A 15,420-nucleotide genomic window follows, 5' to 3' on the forward strand; every position below is an offset into this window, starting at 1 on the left:
CCAGAGTGACAAAAACTTTGGTTACTCTGGCTGGCCAAAGTAGCCAGAGTTCAGGCAGAGTAGCCAGAGTTTCTAGGATCTTAATATGTTCTGGCTGGTCAGCCAGAGTAGCCAGAGTAACCAGAATTTCATTTGCTCTGACTACTCTGGCTAGCCAGAACAGCCAGAATTTCCAAGATGCCCATTGGTACTAGCTACCCTGGCTAGCCAGAGAAAATACAGTAAAGCCTGTTGCTGTCTACATAAGTACTCCCAACAATCAATTGCTGTCTATATAAGTACTCCCAACAATCAATTACTGAACGGATTATAACTGAGAGGTCGGGGCAGTTGTTAAAAGCATGCTGCTATGCTACATGATACATGATATTCATGTGTTAAGAGAGTGAGAGCAGAAATATATACAGCTATGTTAAAAATAAAAACAAGAGCTGTCCGTAAGACCGCGCTCCACTATTCGGGGATTTGACAGTAAAATTAATGTATGTCTATAAATAAGAGACCCCTGCTTTAAAAGGAAGATACACCAAGGGGCATAATTCCATCAAATACATAAATTTGAGTTATTAGATTTGTTACAACACATGCAGATGATGATGATAAAGATATATTTTGAGTTTCAAGTCATTATCTTATATAGTACCAAATTTATGTCCAGAAAACGAAATTTGTAAAAATTTAAGTATAAAAGGGCATAATTCAGTAAAAAAATACAACTCACAAATATAGGGAGTGTAAAAACACATGTAGACGATGATGATAAAGATACATTTTAAATTTCAAGTCTTTATCTTATATTGCATTAAAGTAGTATACAGAAAGCGAAGATTGCAAAAAATGTTTAAGTACAAAAGAGGCATAATTCTGTCAAAAACACAATCAGAGTTACGGGTTATGTTGCCAGTGGTGACACATGCAGATGATTATAAACAAATACATTTAATTTCAAGTCATTATCTTTTAAAGTACCAAAGATATGTCTATAAAACGAAGCTTTCGAAAAAAAATTAACATCAAAATAATTCAAAGTATAACCCCTTGGTGACCTTGACCTTGGGTATAATGGGCCCAGCCCCTACACATCCTTAGCTTGTACGCTGGACAATGTTTATGTGAACTAACAGTATGATATAAGCAAAAGTAACAAAGATATGACAGGAAAACAAAGGTTGCCGAAAAACTTTAACCTTAAAAATAACCTAAGTATAACAGCTTGGTGACCTTGACCTTGGGTATATTGGGTTCAGCCCCTACACACACTTTGTACACTGGACAATGTTTATGTGAAGTTTCAGTAAGATATAAGCAATAGTAACAAAGATATGGCAGAAAAACAACGGTTGCCGAAAAACTTTAACATTAAAAATAACCAAAGTATAACAGCTTGGTGACCTTGACCTTGGATATAATGGGCTCAGTCCCTATACATACTTTGTTTGTATACTGGACAATATTTATGTAAAGATACAGTAAGATATAAGCAATAGTAACAAAGATATGACAGAAAAACAAAGGTTGCCGAAAAACTTAAACTTGAAAATAACCTAAGTATAACAGTTTGGTGACCTTGACCTTGGGTATAATGGGATCAGCCCCTACAAATACTTTGTTTGTATACAGGACAATGTCGAAAGCTTTCTAGAAATACATTACAATGAGATCTGTTTGTTTTCCAGATGGGAGATTGTCAAAAATTTCTTGTGTGAACGGAAACCATAAAATGTTATCTTTTGCCAAACACAATACTGGAAATCTATATCACATGGAAAGCCTTAAGTGTTGTAAATACATTATTATCATCATCATCATCATCATCATCATCATCATTTATTATCACTTTTATTACTATATTGACATGTCTTTTGCCACACAAAATACTGAAAATCTACATCACATGGAAAAACTTAAGTGATGTATGGGGCCAGAAACTGAAAACCTTTACATACATTATTATTATCATCATCATCATCATCATCATCATCATCATCATCATTTATTATTATTGTTGTTATTACTATATTAATACGTTTTTAGAATTGTATGGTACAAAAAAAGGGGACAACTTCATTCCAAAATGTTTTAGTGCAACAGACCTGGAAAACCTTAAGTTTTGTATTGGGCCAGAAGGTGGAAAACTCTACCTACATTATTATTATTATTATTATTATTTTCATCATCGTCATCATTTATTATTATTATCATTATCATCATCATTATTATCATCATTATTATTACTAATATTATTTTCATCATCATCATCATCATCATAGTCTTTTATTATTACTATATTACTAGATTAATATGTCTTTTTCCACACACAATACATAAAGTCTACATCACTGTTTTTTGGCACCTGCCCCGTGTCAGGCTACGTAGAACAGATTGGATGAACAACTTTAGTATTGTATGGTGCAAAAAAGGGGGCAACTTCATTCCCAAGTGTTTTAGTGCAACAGACATGGAAAACCTTAAGTGTTGTATGGGGCCAGAAACTGGAAATCTCTACTAATAATAATAATAATAATAATATTATTATTATTATTATTATTTTCATCATCATCATTCATCATTAGTTTTATTACTGTTATTTTTAAACTCAACATCATCTTCATCATCATCATTTATTATTATTGTTATTATCATATTATTATGTCTTTTGCCACACACAATACATTAAGTCTGCATCACTGTTTTTGGCACCTGCCCAGTGTCAGGCAAGGCAGAACAGATTGGATGAACAACTTTAGCATTGTATGGTGCAAATTAAGTGGGGGGCAACTTCATTCCTAAGTGTTTTAATGCAACAGACATGGAAAACCTAAGTGTTGTATGGGGCCAGAAACTGGGAAACTCTACTTACATTATTATTATTGTTATTATTATCATTATTATCATTAATTTTATTAATATTTTTATTACTATTATTACTATTTTCATCATCATCATCATAATCATCATCATTTATTATTATTTTTATTACGTCATAATATCATCATCATTATTATTTATGTTATTCTATATTTATCGTCTTTGCACACATACAAAAGTCTCATCATTTTTATTCTTCAGACTGATTCTATTAGTTGCAACACTTTATATGTACTGAAAAACTTAAGTTTTGTATTGGGCCAGAAGGTGGAAAACTCTACCTACATTATTATTATTATTATTATTATTATTATTATCATCATCATCGTCATCATTTATCATTATTATTATTATTATTATTATTTTCATCATCATCATCATCATAATCTTCTATTATTATTATATTAATATGTCTTTTGCCACACACTATACAGAAAGTCTACATCACTGTCTTTTGGCACCTGCCCCGTGTCAGGCTACGTAGAACAGATTGGATGAACAACTTTAGCACTGCATGGTGCAAAAACAAGGGGAGCAACTTCATTCTCAAGTGTTTTAGTGCAACAGAAATGGGAATCCTTAAGTGTTGTATGGGGCCAAAAACTTGAAATCTCTACTGACATAATTATTATTATTGTTATTATTTTTATTATTATTTTCATCATCATCATTTATCATTAGTTTTATTACTGTTATTATTAAAATCAACATCATCTTCATCATCATCATTTATTATTATTGTTATTATCATATTATTATGTCTTTTGCCACACACAATACATAAAGTCTGCATCACTGTTTTTTGGCACCTGCCCAGTGTCAGGCAAGGCAGAACAGATTGGATGAACAACTTTAGCATTGTATGGTGCAAATTAAGTGTGGGGGGGCAACTTCATTCCTAAGTGTTTTAATGCAACAGACATGCAAAACCTTAAGTGTTGTATGGGGCCAAAAACTGGGAAACTCTACTTACATTATTATTATTATCATTATTATTATTATTATAATTATTTTCATCATCATCGACATCATCAGTAGGAGAGTGTAAATTGTACTGTCATAAAATACGGTTTAAAGCTACATTACCTGATCCGTACCTCTTGCACAACTTAGTCAGAACTGGTTCGCGTTGCTAGTCCTTTCCTTCTTCAATATGTCTCTTTACACGATACTGGTTAAAACCGCTGACGCCACCTGAAAGGTTCAAATTAGTCTACATAAAGAACTTTTACATGACCCAAGTGTTTTAATACATTAGATATGGAAAAGCTTAAGTGTTGCATGTGGAAAACTCTACTTACATTATTATTATTATTATCATTATCATTATCATAATCTTTTTTAAAGCATTACTATTATTACTATATTAATATGTCTTCTGCCACACACAAAACAGAAAGTCTACATCACTGTTTTTCATCATCATCATCATCATTATCATTTATTATTACTATTATTATTATAATCATCACCATCATCATCATCATCATTTATTATTATTGTTATTGCTGCACCTGCCCAGTGTCAGGCAAGGCAGAACAGATCGGATGAACAACTTTAGCACTGTATGGTGCAGAAAAGGGGGACAACTTCATTCCCAAATGTTTTAGTGCAACAGACCTGGAAAACCTTAAGTTTTGTATTGGGCCAGAAGCTGGAAAACTCGAACTACAGTATTATTATTATTATTATTTTCATCATCATCATCATCATTTATTATTATTATTATTATTTATTACTATTAGGCCTATTATTATTACTTTTATTATTACCATCATCACCATCTTTTATTATTACTATATTAATATGTCTTTTGCCACACATTATACAGAAAGTCTACATCACTGTTTTTTGGCACCTGCCCAGTGTCAGACTACGTAGAACAGATTGAATGAACAACTTTAGCATTGTATGGTGCTAAACGGGTAGCCTGGGAAGCCGTTGATAATATTTGTGCTTTGTCAGAAGAAATAATACATAATATCTATGCATTGATCCGACTTAATTTGCGCTAATTAGTGTTAATTGGCATTTATCGAGTTTCTCATATTATCAACGCCTGGGGAAATCTGAAGGAGGATCATATTTGCGCTTGTTTGAAACGAATACGAGGCAATTCTGCTGAAAACTCGGCAGTTTTCGTAGATCACGAGGTCTGCATTTATATAACATCTTGAAGGCTATGACGCAAACTTAAGTTTACTGACATATTTAAAAGTTATTACAACTTGCTGGAAAAGCTATGGGAGGTCAAAAGTAGTATTTGTTTATGGCCCGGAAACGTTCGGAACCCTTTGGAAGTATACGATTCCGATCTGTCTTTTCCGTGAGAATTCCGTTTCTATTTTTAACAATGGATTATTGCTTTCCGAAGTTATCGTTCTTTATCAGACACCCACATATTTCGGGTGTAATATAGGTGACGCTGCGGTTGGAAAACAGGTTTCCCCAGGCTGTCAATTTGCAGGTAGAAAAAAAGTTAGAAATTGTCAGACTGGATTCCCAGGCTACTAAACGGGGGCAACTTCATTCCCAAGTGTTTTAGTGCAACAGACATGGAAAACCTTAAGTGTTGTACGGGGCCAGAAACTGGAAATCTTTACTTAAATTATTATTATTGTTATTATTATCATTATTATCATTTTTATTATTAATATTTTATTACTATTATTATTATTATTTTCATCATCATCATCATAATCATCATCATTTATTATTAATTTTATTACTGTCATAATATTCATCATCATTTATTATTACTGTTATTACTATATTTATACGTCTTTTGCCACACACAATACAGAAAGTCTACATCACTGTTTTTTGGCACCTGCCCAGTGTCAGGCTACGTAGAACAGATTGGATGAACAACTTAAGCATTGTATGGTGCAAAAAAGGGGGACAACTTCATTCCAAAATGTTTTAGTGCAACAGAGCCGGAAAACCTTAAGTTTTGTATTGGGCCAGAAGCTGGAAAACTCTACCTACATTGTAAAATATCATAGATCAGTATTGTAAGCAGTTTCATATACTTTTAGGTTTGCCCTCCACGAGAGTAAAGCTTGATTGTTTCTTGTTTTTCTTGATATTATCCCTAACCCTACATAAGCACACACGCACGCACGCACGACATCCTTTACTATTTCGTTTCTTGCTTCTCCAGCCTAGTAACATATGACAATAAGATTAGTTTCCATGATCTCTTCCGGTTAATTATTTCAAATATTTTGACGGCGGGATTTAGTTTTACTAGTCAGAGTACTTTGAAATTTTATAGCAAAGGGAACTATTTGAGATAAGAGTTCCAGGACAATCATGATAATTTTAAGAGGTTTCGCTTTGAATACTATCCTAAAGTTACATTCATGCATAAGCGTAGCTTTGTAAAATTCTGATGAGTGAACTGCTAAATTGTTTGAAAATTGTTACATCCCGAATGTTGACAGCTCAGACGCTTATTAACATGTAAATAAATAAAAAATAAAATCTTACACATATACACATACCCGCACAGATCCTAGTATCTCGTAAATACGAAACCAGGACTAGCAAGTTTTAGCCGTCGGCCCTACGTACAAAGTTACGATTCTCAGTGAGTCGCTTATATAGATAATTGCAATCGCTATTGTGTTACAGCGAGTTTCCATCACAACCACTGTTTTCTGTGTTTCTTTCTTTTACCCCATCTGCTTAGATCAGTTCTATGAATCGCTTTTTCGATCCCTTGGTAGGGCGTTACAATTTGGTAAAAGGTATTTGTCCGAAATCATTCGTCCTCTACCTCCGATTTTATGTGGTGAAGTTGGAAGTTACTTGTTGAGTAACACTAGTTAGGTTAACCGCCTATCGTAACAGAAAACAGCGCTTAACCTAAAACAAACAAACAATTTTCTTTCTTTTTTTTATTTTATAGAATATTTTTCATTTTTAGCAGAGTATTTACTCGTACTTGTTATGTTTGATAGGTTTCTAATATTAGGAAAAATATTATATATGGAATATGTTTCGTCTATGTGTCTATGAATACAAGGATAACCTTTCTTAAAACACATCTCTGGAGAGCTAAAACCTCTTTGTAAAGGATGGTGTTTCTATCTAGCGTTTTTAATAAATTAACCTTTTCAGAGCAACAGCCTCCGTACAATGAGTATAAATTCTGTTTCCTCGTGGCTGCACCTTATTTGGAATCGGGGTGTCTAACTACTCTCCAAATATTTTCAAAACGTAAAATCTATAATAAAGTTAAATAAATAAATGATGTTTATTCCAACGTGATGACATAACGATATTAGGGCTTTCAAATATTCTTATCATTTTTGTAAATGTTTACAATGTCGTGTGTATCAATCATGTACATGTATAATCATGAACTTAAGAGGTAATTCAAGAAATCCTTGCATAGGACTCTTGTGACTAAATTCTTCTTATAATAGATATGCGTGAAATTAGCCAGTTCAGCCAGAGTTTAGCCACAGTAGCCAGAGTTCAGCCAGAGTAGCCAGAGTAACCAGGCCTCGTTTTCACAAAATATTTTCCGTCTTAGCCGAGTTTGATTATGAAACTTAGTATGTCATTTTCTATCTAAACAGCCTGTTTAAAACTGAATTTCAAGTTAATAACTATTTTCAAGTAGCTATTTAAAGTAGCCAGAGTAGCTACTCTATTCAGAAACTTTTACCATGTATAAAGCCAAACATCGTACATTACCGGACTATCTATTAAATCAAATTCCAGATACAGTTGCCAATGATGTGCCCTATCTTCTGAGAAACACGAATGATTATATAACAGTTGCTCGTCGTACGCAAATCTTTGCTAACTCGTTTATTCCATCAGCCTCTTCTTTATGGAATGACTTAGAATCCGATATAAAAGAGTCATCCGCAATTCCTATTTTTAAATCATTGGTTGGGTTTAACGCCGCACCGACACATGATAGGTCATATGGCGACTTTCCAGCTTTAATGGTGGAGGAATACCCCAGGTACCCCTCCGTGCATTATTTCATCACGAGCGGACACCTGGGTAGAACCACCGACCTTCCGTAAGCCAGCTTGATGGCTTCCTCACATGAACAATTCAAAGCCCCGAGTGAGGCTCGAACCCACATCGATGAGGGGCAAGTGATTTGAAGTCAACGACCTTAACCACTCGGCCATGGAGATCCCTATTTTTAAATCAAAACTTAAACTAAAATACAAACCTCCATTTGTACCTACATATTTTTGTGTACTCGGTTTTTCATGCTCAAATGCGTAATAAAGGCAGTAATTTAAATGCTGGTTTATATAGAAATAATTTGAGAGACCAGTGCTGCATGTGATTATGGTCACCATATTTAAGATGCTGAATATTTTCTCTTTAAATGTAGACATTATGCTTTACAAAGAATACAGCTTTTTAACGCCATACGTATTTTTCATCCACTGAATACGTGTATTACTCTTTTGTTTGGAGATGAAAATTATACTGAAGAAAAAAATTCATTAATATTTTTAGAAGCACAAAGATATATTAAAATTGCAAATCGTTTTCGTTAAGATATCTGATTGCTGCCGTATTACTTTAGTATATACAAACTTAACGCAGTTGTACCTCACACCAAGTTAGGACCCAATTAAGACTCTGGACCCTCCCTCTACTTATATTTCCATCTGTCTCACTTTTTGTCACTTTTCATAAAAATGCAATGCAATCAATAATATAAAATTTTCCTTTAAACATACCTTCGGGGACGGACCGAACTACTAATGTTATAAGACTTGTGGTCCAACCCTTTTACTTTTCTTAGAATGTATATTTCTGTATATGTACATTGTATATGTTGTTACAAAAAAGAAGGAATAAAATATGTTAAAAATCAAACTATAGTTGAAATAAACATTTTTAAGATAGCACTTTTATCTAGTCAATATAAATTAAAACAAAAAATATCGAAACTCACCGATTTTTGACAGTTTTATTTTTCTTAATAAATCTCTTAGATGCACGGTGACCCCAACTTTTTTATTTCCATTTTGAAGCATTTTAAATGTGTCATTAAAGCTTTTTAAGTAGTACTAGATCTATATTGCCGTCAGATTTTTTTTTTAGATCTAAATACATTTTTTCCATTGGAAATAAATTGGGTGGGGTAATTATGTCAACATGTGAAAAGGCATACATATACAGACACTAAATAGAAACAAAGAAGTATACAATACTTATTTTTACAGCTCTTTGATAGAAAAATGGCGCGAAAAAAATGGTAGGCCTAGTCGCATAATGGCGAATACAAATAGTCCTCAGTTTTTGTTGTTTTTTGTGTGTGTGTGTTTTTCTTTTCTTGCTCTGTAGAGCTATTTTACATTATTTTCTCTGCTTTTGACAGATCTATGCTTGGCATGTAGGTAGCATTTTCATAATGTAATTTTTCATAGAAACTTAAGATCATACACCACCGTTTTTTAGCTGATTTTGCAGTTTGTGTGTTTGACTGAAATTATTTTTCTTGCATCAAACATGACCCCACTTTTCTTTTGATTTTTATTTAGCAATGACGATATTCTTCAAGAAAATGTAGGTTACAAACATTTAAAATGGGTCCTGGTGTGTGCTGCGGCCATTGGAAATAGGTCAATTTATATATATATATATATTATATATTATATATATATATATATATATATATATATATATATATATATATATAACTTTACTATACCGTAGAAGTGGGCAATACGTTTCTATTATTAGCATGCGAATCCGTAAGACCGTAAAGTGGAATGTACACGTAAAAGTGGGCTGGTAACGGTACTGGGATTGAAAGAATCTGCCAATTTTACGTTGTGATATTATATATATATATTATATATATATATATATATATATATATAGGCCTATAGAATAAAGAACAACAACTATTTAGTGTGTTATAACCAAAATGAAAGAGATTTGTTAGTGACATGCTTATAGCATATATTAAATACTGACATCACCCTATAAAATTAAAACGAGTTCGGTGACCTACAAATGTATGTTTTTCTTCTCTTGTTTGTCTTGCCTCTTGGTAAATAGGCCTAATGTTCTTCAAGCTCACAGAATATGAAAAAAATCTTCCTACATCCTTAAAATGCGTCACGTGACGGAATAGAAGGCGTGCCAGTGAGCGTGATCTAGATATGGCCAGGATTGTGCACTTCTGCGCAAAGGCATTCATATTTTTAATTGGGTAAAATTTACTTATAGTGAAAAAATTATTTCTAGATATCTAACCAATAAAATTTAGAGGTTGGAATTGTATGATAAATAATGTACATTTTTCATTCTTTATATATATTTTTTTACATTTTTTTTCATTCCAGTACATATTACATTTAAAGAAAATTAACAACACATTTTTCCCAAATTTTATTCAATGTAATTATTCTCAAAGATTAATAATTATAAATAAATGTTTCTATGTTAAGAATGTAACCAAAGACATATAGAATGTAACCAATGTAACCAAAGGTATTTAAACAATTGCAAATTGATGGCTGCAAAATTGATAGTTACCAATGTTCAATCACAGTATGTAACCAAAGACATATAGAATGTAACCAAAGGGTTATAGGTGGTTACAAATGTATATACCTATGCGCAGAGGTGCACTTTTTGGGCCATATATGGCGTGATCTAGGGGCAAATTGTTTGTGACACACGTGTTTTGACAGGTCTGAAATTACATTCTGGCGAATTTGTATCTAGATCTAGAATGATTGATGGATTTGCAAGCATGCACGAAGTTCATGAATGTGGTCGGACAACATGGTTTTATGCTTCTGCCTTAGATACCTAGCAAAGCAGTCATTCTCATAATGTCTCATTTAAAAAGCCTAGACCTACTGGTTTTATTTGATCTAAAATGCCAAAATCCCATAAATGGAAATAAAATGCACTCTAAACGCGACCGACCCTTACAGGTACGAATGAGAGCTCGATATTTTACGTCATATGATGACGTCACTTACCATGTTGCAGCGGAAACAAAATGGCGACAGATGTAGTGGTTTGTGTCATTTATCAAAAGTATTATCATTAAATTGATGATTTATAACAAAGTTTACTTACATTATTTCAAAGTAGTCTAATAAGTAATAAGGAGTTTCAGTTGATGCCTCGGGATAGAAATTGATGCGATAGGGTATCAAGTCAACTCGTCCCCTAGTCCAACTAATTTGTATCTATGTGAGGAATTCCAGACGTTCACTCCCGAGTTTTCCTCCCCTAGACATTTCGCCCCCAAGACATTTCCTCCTAAGACTTTTCACCCCCAATTTTACAAACCGTAGACTTTTCACCCCCCAATTTTCAATCTAGTGAAAATATCGTGAAATATTTTGTTATTTGATAGATCTATTTAAAATATTTTTATATATTTTGTATAGGTTGTTAGGGCATTTATGAAGATAATTTGTTACTTTGCGGACCATAATCCTATAAATTTACACTGATTTTAGGGTAACATACATGTAGTCAACTTAATCTATTGATCTTTTTAAATGTCAATTTGTCGAGACTTCTTGGTGATATTTTTTTTCTATGTTATTCAAATCAAAGAGCTATAAAAAATAAATAGATTGGCAACTTGAAAGGCATATAGAGCAAATCTCGCCAACCTCCCGTGACAAAAAAACGAGATCTCGTTTACCGGAAGTGGCGCTTTCTCCACGTGCCATTTTGTATGCGAAAGTAATTATTCATCGGTAAAATAATTATCACCGTATGACCACGCTTCTTTCGATGGCAAAAAAAAACGTGTACTTCGTGTCTTAAGACCATTTCAAATTAAACTAATTTTGTTTTAGAAGCTAATATGTATTTTAAATGTAGTTTTAAAGGTACAAATTGTAACTCCATGCTCGCCGATGTTTGTTTTTAGTAAGATAATGCCGAATCACGCTCTGGCACGAGCTCACGCGAGATTACAGCCAGTTGCCATTCTGTGTATTTTATACTTCTTTGTTCAAATGGATTCAAGTTTTGATTATGTAATATAATTATGAAATATATGAGTAGATTTAGATTACAATAGTAGATGTAAATATTTACTAGGGGTATATGTTTATCATTTAGTATAATAATGATCACCCAATTGTGATAGCATGTAATATGGGTATTATAAGTGCAATATGATGTGGAATTTATTTTTGTAATGTATTTTTATCTATTTAACAAGATGCGTATAGTCGCAGGTAACTCGATCAGTATTGAGTGGCAGCATTCAATATGTTTAATGTTATTATATGTAATACATGTATGTACTGTGATATTATTTATGTATTCTGATGAGACTGAAATAAATAAATAAACTAATACACACTGGTTATTCGGGTACCTACTCGTGTGAGCGATACCGCCCTCGTGTGATTAATGTACATGTTGGTGAACAGGAAATTCACACCTATAACAGGTAATTATTCCATATTTTACTGAAGATTTGAAAAGTTTTAGTATTAAATGTGTATGATCATACCTTAACTATATCCATGTCAATTATCTATCTCATATGATCTGAATAACTGTGAAAAAATACGTTTTTTGTCGTGGAAATGAATATATTTTAAGGCGATGGTATAATTTATTTCCACGATTAATGGTATTATTTCAGATAATATTAGGTATTTTTTGTTAGGAAAATGAAAAGCAGTCATTCTGTGTAATAGGCATAATGCTTTCATTTCAAAAAAACTTGAAGCACAGTAAAATTAGATGGATTTTTTCGAAGACGGTGTCTAGAAAATAAGATACCTCTGACGATGTACCATGGTACCATCCTCGTTGTTTCTGTCAATCCAGCGGATACCGTCCTCGTTATTGAAATGAACATTACATTGACGCAGATCCCTTTTCTAAAATTTAGAGATAATATGCAATGACCAGTTTTAGGATGAAGATAAAACTTTGGTCTTTTATATCCTCCAGCTACCGGAAGCAGCCTACCTGAAGAAAAACTTCTCACATAATTTTTTCAAGTTGGCTTTCAAGATCCATGTACATAGACACATTCTTAGGTATATTTTCAATTGAATTTTGCGACTTCCGTACGTTTTGTCTTGTTATTTAAGTTGTTATGGGGTACAAAATGTTTGCAACAAAAACAAAATTAAATTTGTTCAGAAATGATATGATTTTTGTCAAATATTTCATTGCGATCGACCCATGTTGAGCTCCGTTTTGAGGAATAAAGCAAGTAATTTGGCCGAAAATGTGCTTCGTTTGAGTTAGTCGAAAGAAGTCAGTAGTAAACAGGTCCTTGTTTCACCATTTTTTTGTGCGAAAACTCATGTAGAAAAAGTGCATTAATCACACCTTTTTACTGCTGGAATACATAATGCATGGAATGAGATGAGATATGTTTATACACTTCACATACAAGTTTTGCAGGTCGAAATCAAAAGTAGGGGGTTTAAAGTGTGCGCCATTTTAGGGTAACAGACCACAACTGACCGGCATTTTACTAGGAACTATTCAGCTCCCTCATTATTTTTATCGTATTTTTATTTAAGTAGAACTTTCATGAAAAATAGGTGTTGGAAAAAGTGATGTTCTATAAAGGTCGGTAAATAGGGCATGAACTTTAGTAGGTTTGCAGGTTTGTCCAACAATTCAAGCCCTGAGCAGTTTGCTTATCATCTAACTGTTGAAAGCAGAGCTAAAACGGTGGGAAATGAAAAGAAAAAAAGAAAGCGATGAGAAATTTTGCTTATTCTTGGTAACATTTGTACATTATTTCAAAGTTATTACAGCTCGTCTGATACTTAAACTTTAGCAAAATATCATCTTACCTGTCTTATAGTCTGTTGCTAATTCTGTATTGCAAATGGTGATTATGAATCTAAAGGCAGTAAGTTAAAATATAAAAAACCAATCTGCTCTTATATTGTGCCATTGTAGATTACAAGAAAGCGTTTGATTCTGTCGATCATATGTGTTTATGGAATAAATTACTACAGCATAGCATTGATGGGAAAGTCTTTAAGGCTGTATATTATACAATATATGATAAAGCCAAATCTTGTGTAAAGACTAGCAAAAGTCTATCAAATTTCTCTATTAACTCAGCTGGTGTATGACAAGGTGAAAATTTATCACCAATATTATTTTCTGTTTTCTAGAATGATTTAGTCACATATATGTCTAATTATTGTTCAGGACTAGTGGAATTATCAAACAATGTATAGGACCTGCTAAGTGATGATATATCAGAAATGTTCTTAAAGCTATTTTTGTTACTTTATGCAGATGATACATTGTTATTTGCAGAATCTTAATATGATTTACAATCTGCATTAAATGTATGTCAGAATATTTGGAAACTTACAGTTAATTTAAATAAAACTAAGTTTTTTTTAACGTGGAAAAGTACAAAATAAGTCTTTTATCATAATAATTATGCGGCACTTGAAGTAGTAGATGACTTCAGTTATTTAGGAATTAAATTTAACTACAGTGGTAACTTCAATAAAACTAAAATATATTTGGTTGACCAAGCTAGAAATGCTATGTATGCTCTGTTGAAAAAAAAAGTAGACTTAATTTTTCTAGCATTACTTGCCTATAAAGGATAACAAAAACAATTAAGTTGTCAAGAACAAACGATGTGCGATATAAACAATTTTAATATAACATTTTTTCCACAATAGATATATTGCTTATTTCCTACAGAAAATCAGCATAATATTTGGACAAAATTAATTAAAGTCCGAAAATCCCCAAACTTTGTTTTAATCATCCAAATCATTAATCTTCTATCACTTGATAGACTTATATATAATTTATTTTCTCACAATACGAATGTGAATACGAATAATATGAATACGAATAATTTATTCAAGCATAAAACATTCATTACAATGTTTATAGCCTATACAAAAATATATACAGTGTAAACATAGATCTACCAAAATCTGGAACCAGATGGTATAAAAAGAATTTTCAGGAGAGATATACTCAGTGAAACATTACCAGTAATACAATAGCAATGTGTTTCAATGTTTAACAAGACAACAATAACTATATCAGAATTATTACTATCTTGGATAACCCTAAGAAATTTGAAGTTTGTTTGCAAAATATATGAATTTAGCCAGGTTGCAAATACAACAAACAAGACAAATGGATCATTTTTTTTATTCAGTCTTATTTTTTACCATTGATAATTTATTGTACAAAATTTGCATATATTTCTATACTATGATGTAAATCATTTGATAGCGGCTTTTAGCAATTTATTTTTTTATGTTACAACACTGTTAATTGTTAGCAAACTTTCAAACCTTGAACCACATGGCTAATTTTAACATCAATAAAATATTTTACTTTGTAGTTATTATTATCAAAAGTACCTTTATTTTATGAACATCAAAGGGATTAAAATATTTTTTTAGTTTTGTAACTATTGTCAAAAGTACCTTTAATCATCAAAGTCACATTTTCAATCATTGAGCAAACAAATGAATTAAAAGATAACCTTGTAAATAACTTATGTTTAAAGTTTATGGTCAAACATCATAAAATATTTTTGTAATG

General features: G+C 32.2%; 1 protein-coding gene across 5 annotated transcripts in view; it reads left to right on the top strand.

The window, feature by feature from the left end:
* The first annotated feature begins 10,855 nt into the window (after window positions 1-10,855).
* LOC123532250 (uncharacterized) overlaps window positions 10,856-15,420 on the top strand; it is a 53,871-nt gene continuing 49,306 nt past the window's right edge. For all 5 annotated transcript variants that reach the window (XM_045313641.2, XM_045313642.2, XM_045313640.2 and 2 more), the window contains exon 1: window positions 10,856-10,897. The gene's annotated coding sequence lies outside the window, so the exon portion shown is untranslated. The remainder of the gene's footprint in view (window positions 10,898-15,420) is intronic.

Source organism: Mercenaria mercenaria, chromosome 11 (genome assembly GCF_021730395.1).
Source record: "Mercenaria mercenaria strain notata chromosome 11, MADL_Memer_1, whole genome shotgun sequence".
NCBI lineage: Eukaryota > Metazoa > Mollusca > Bivalvia > Venerida > Veneridae > Mercenaria > Mercenaria mercenaria.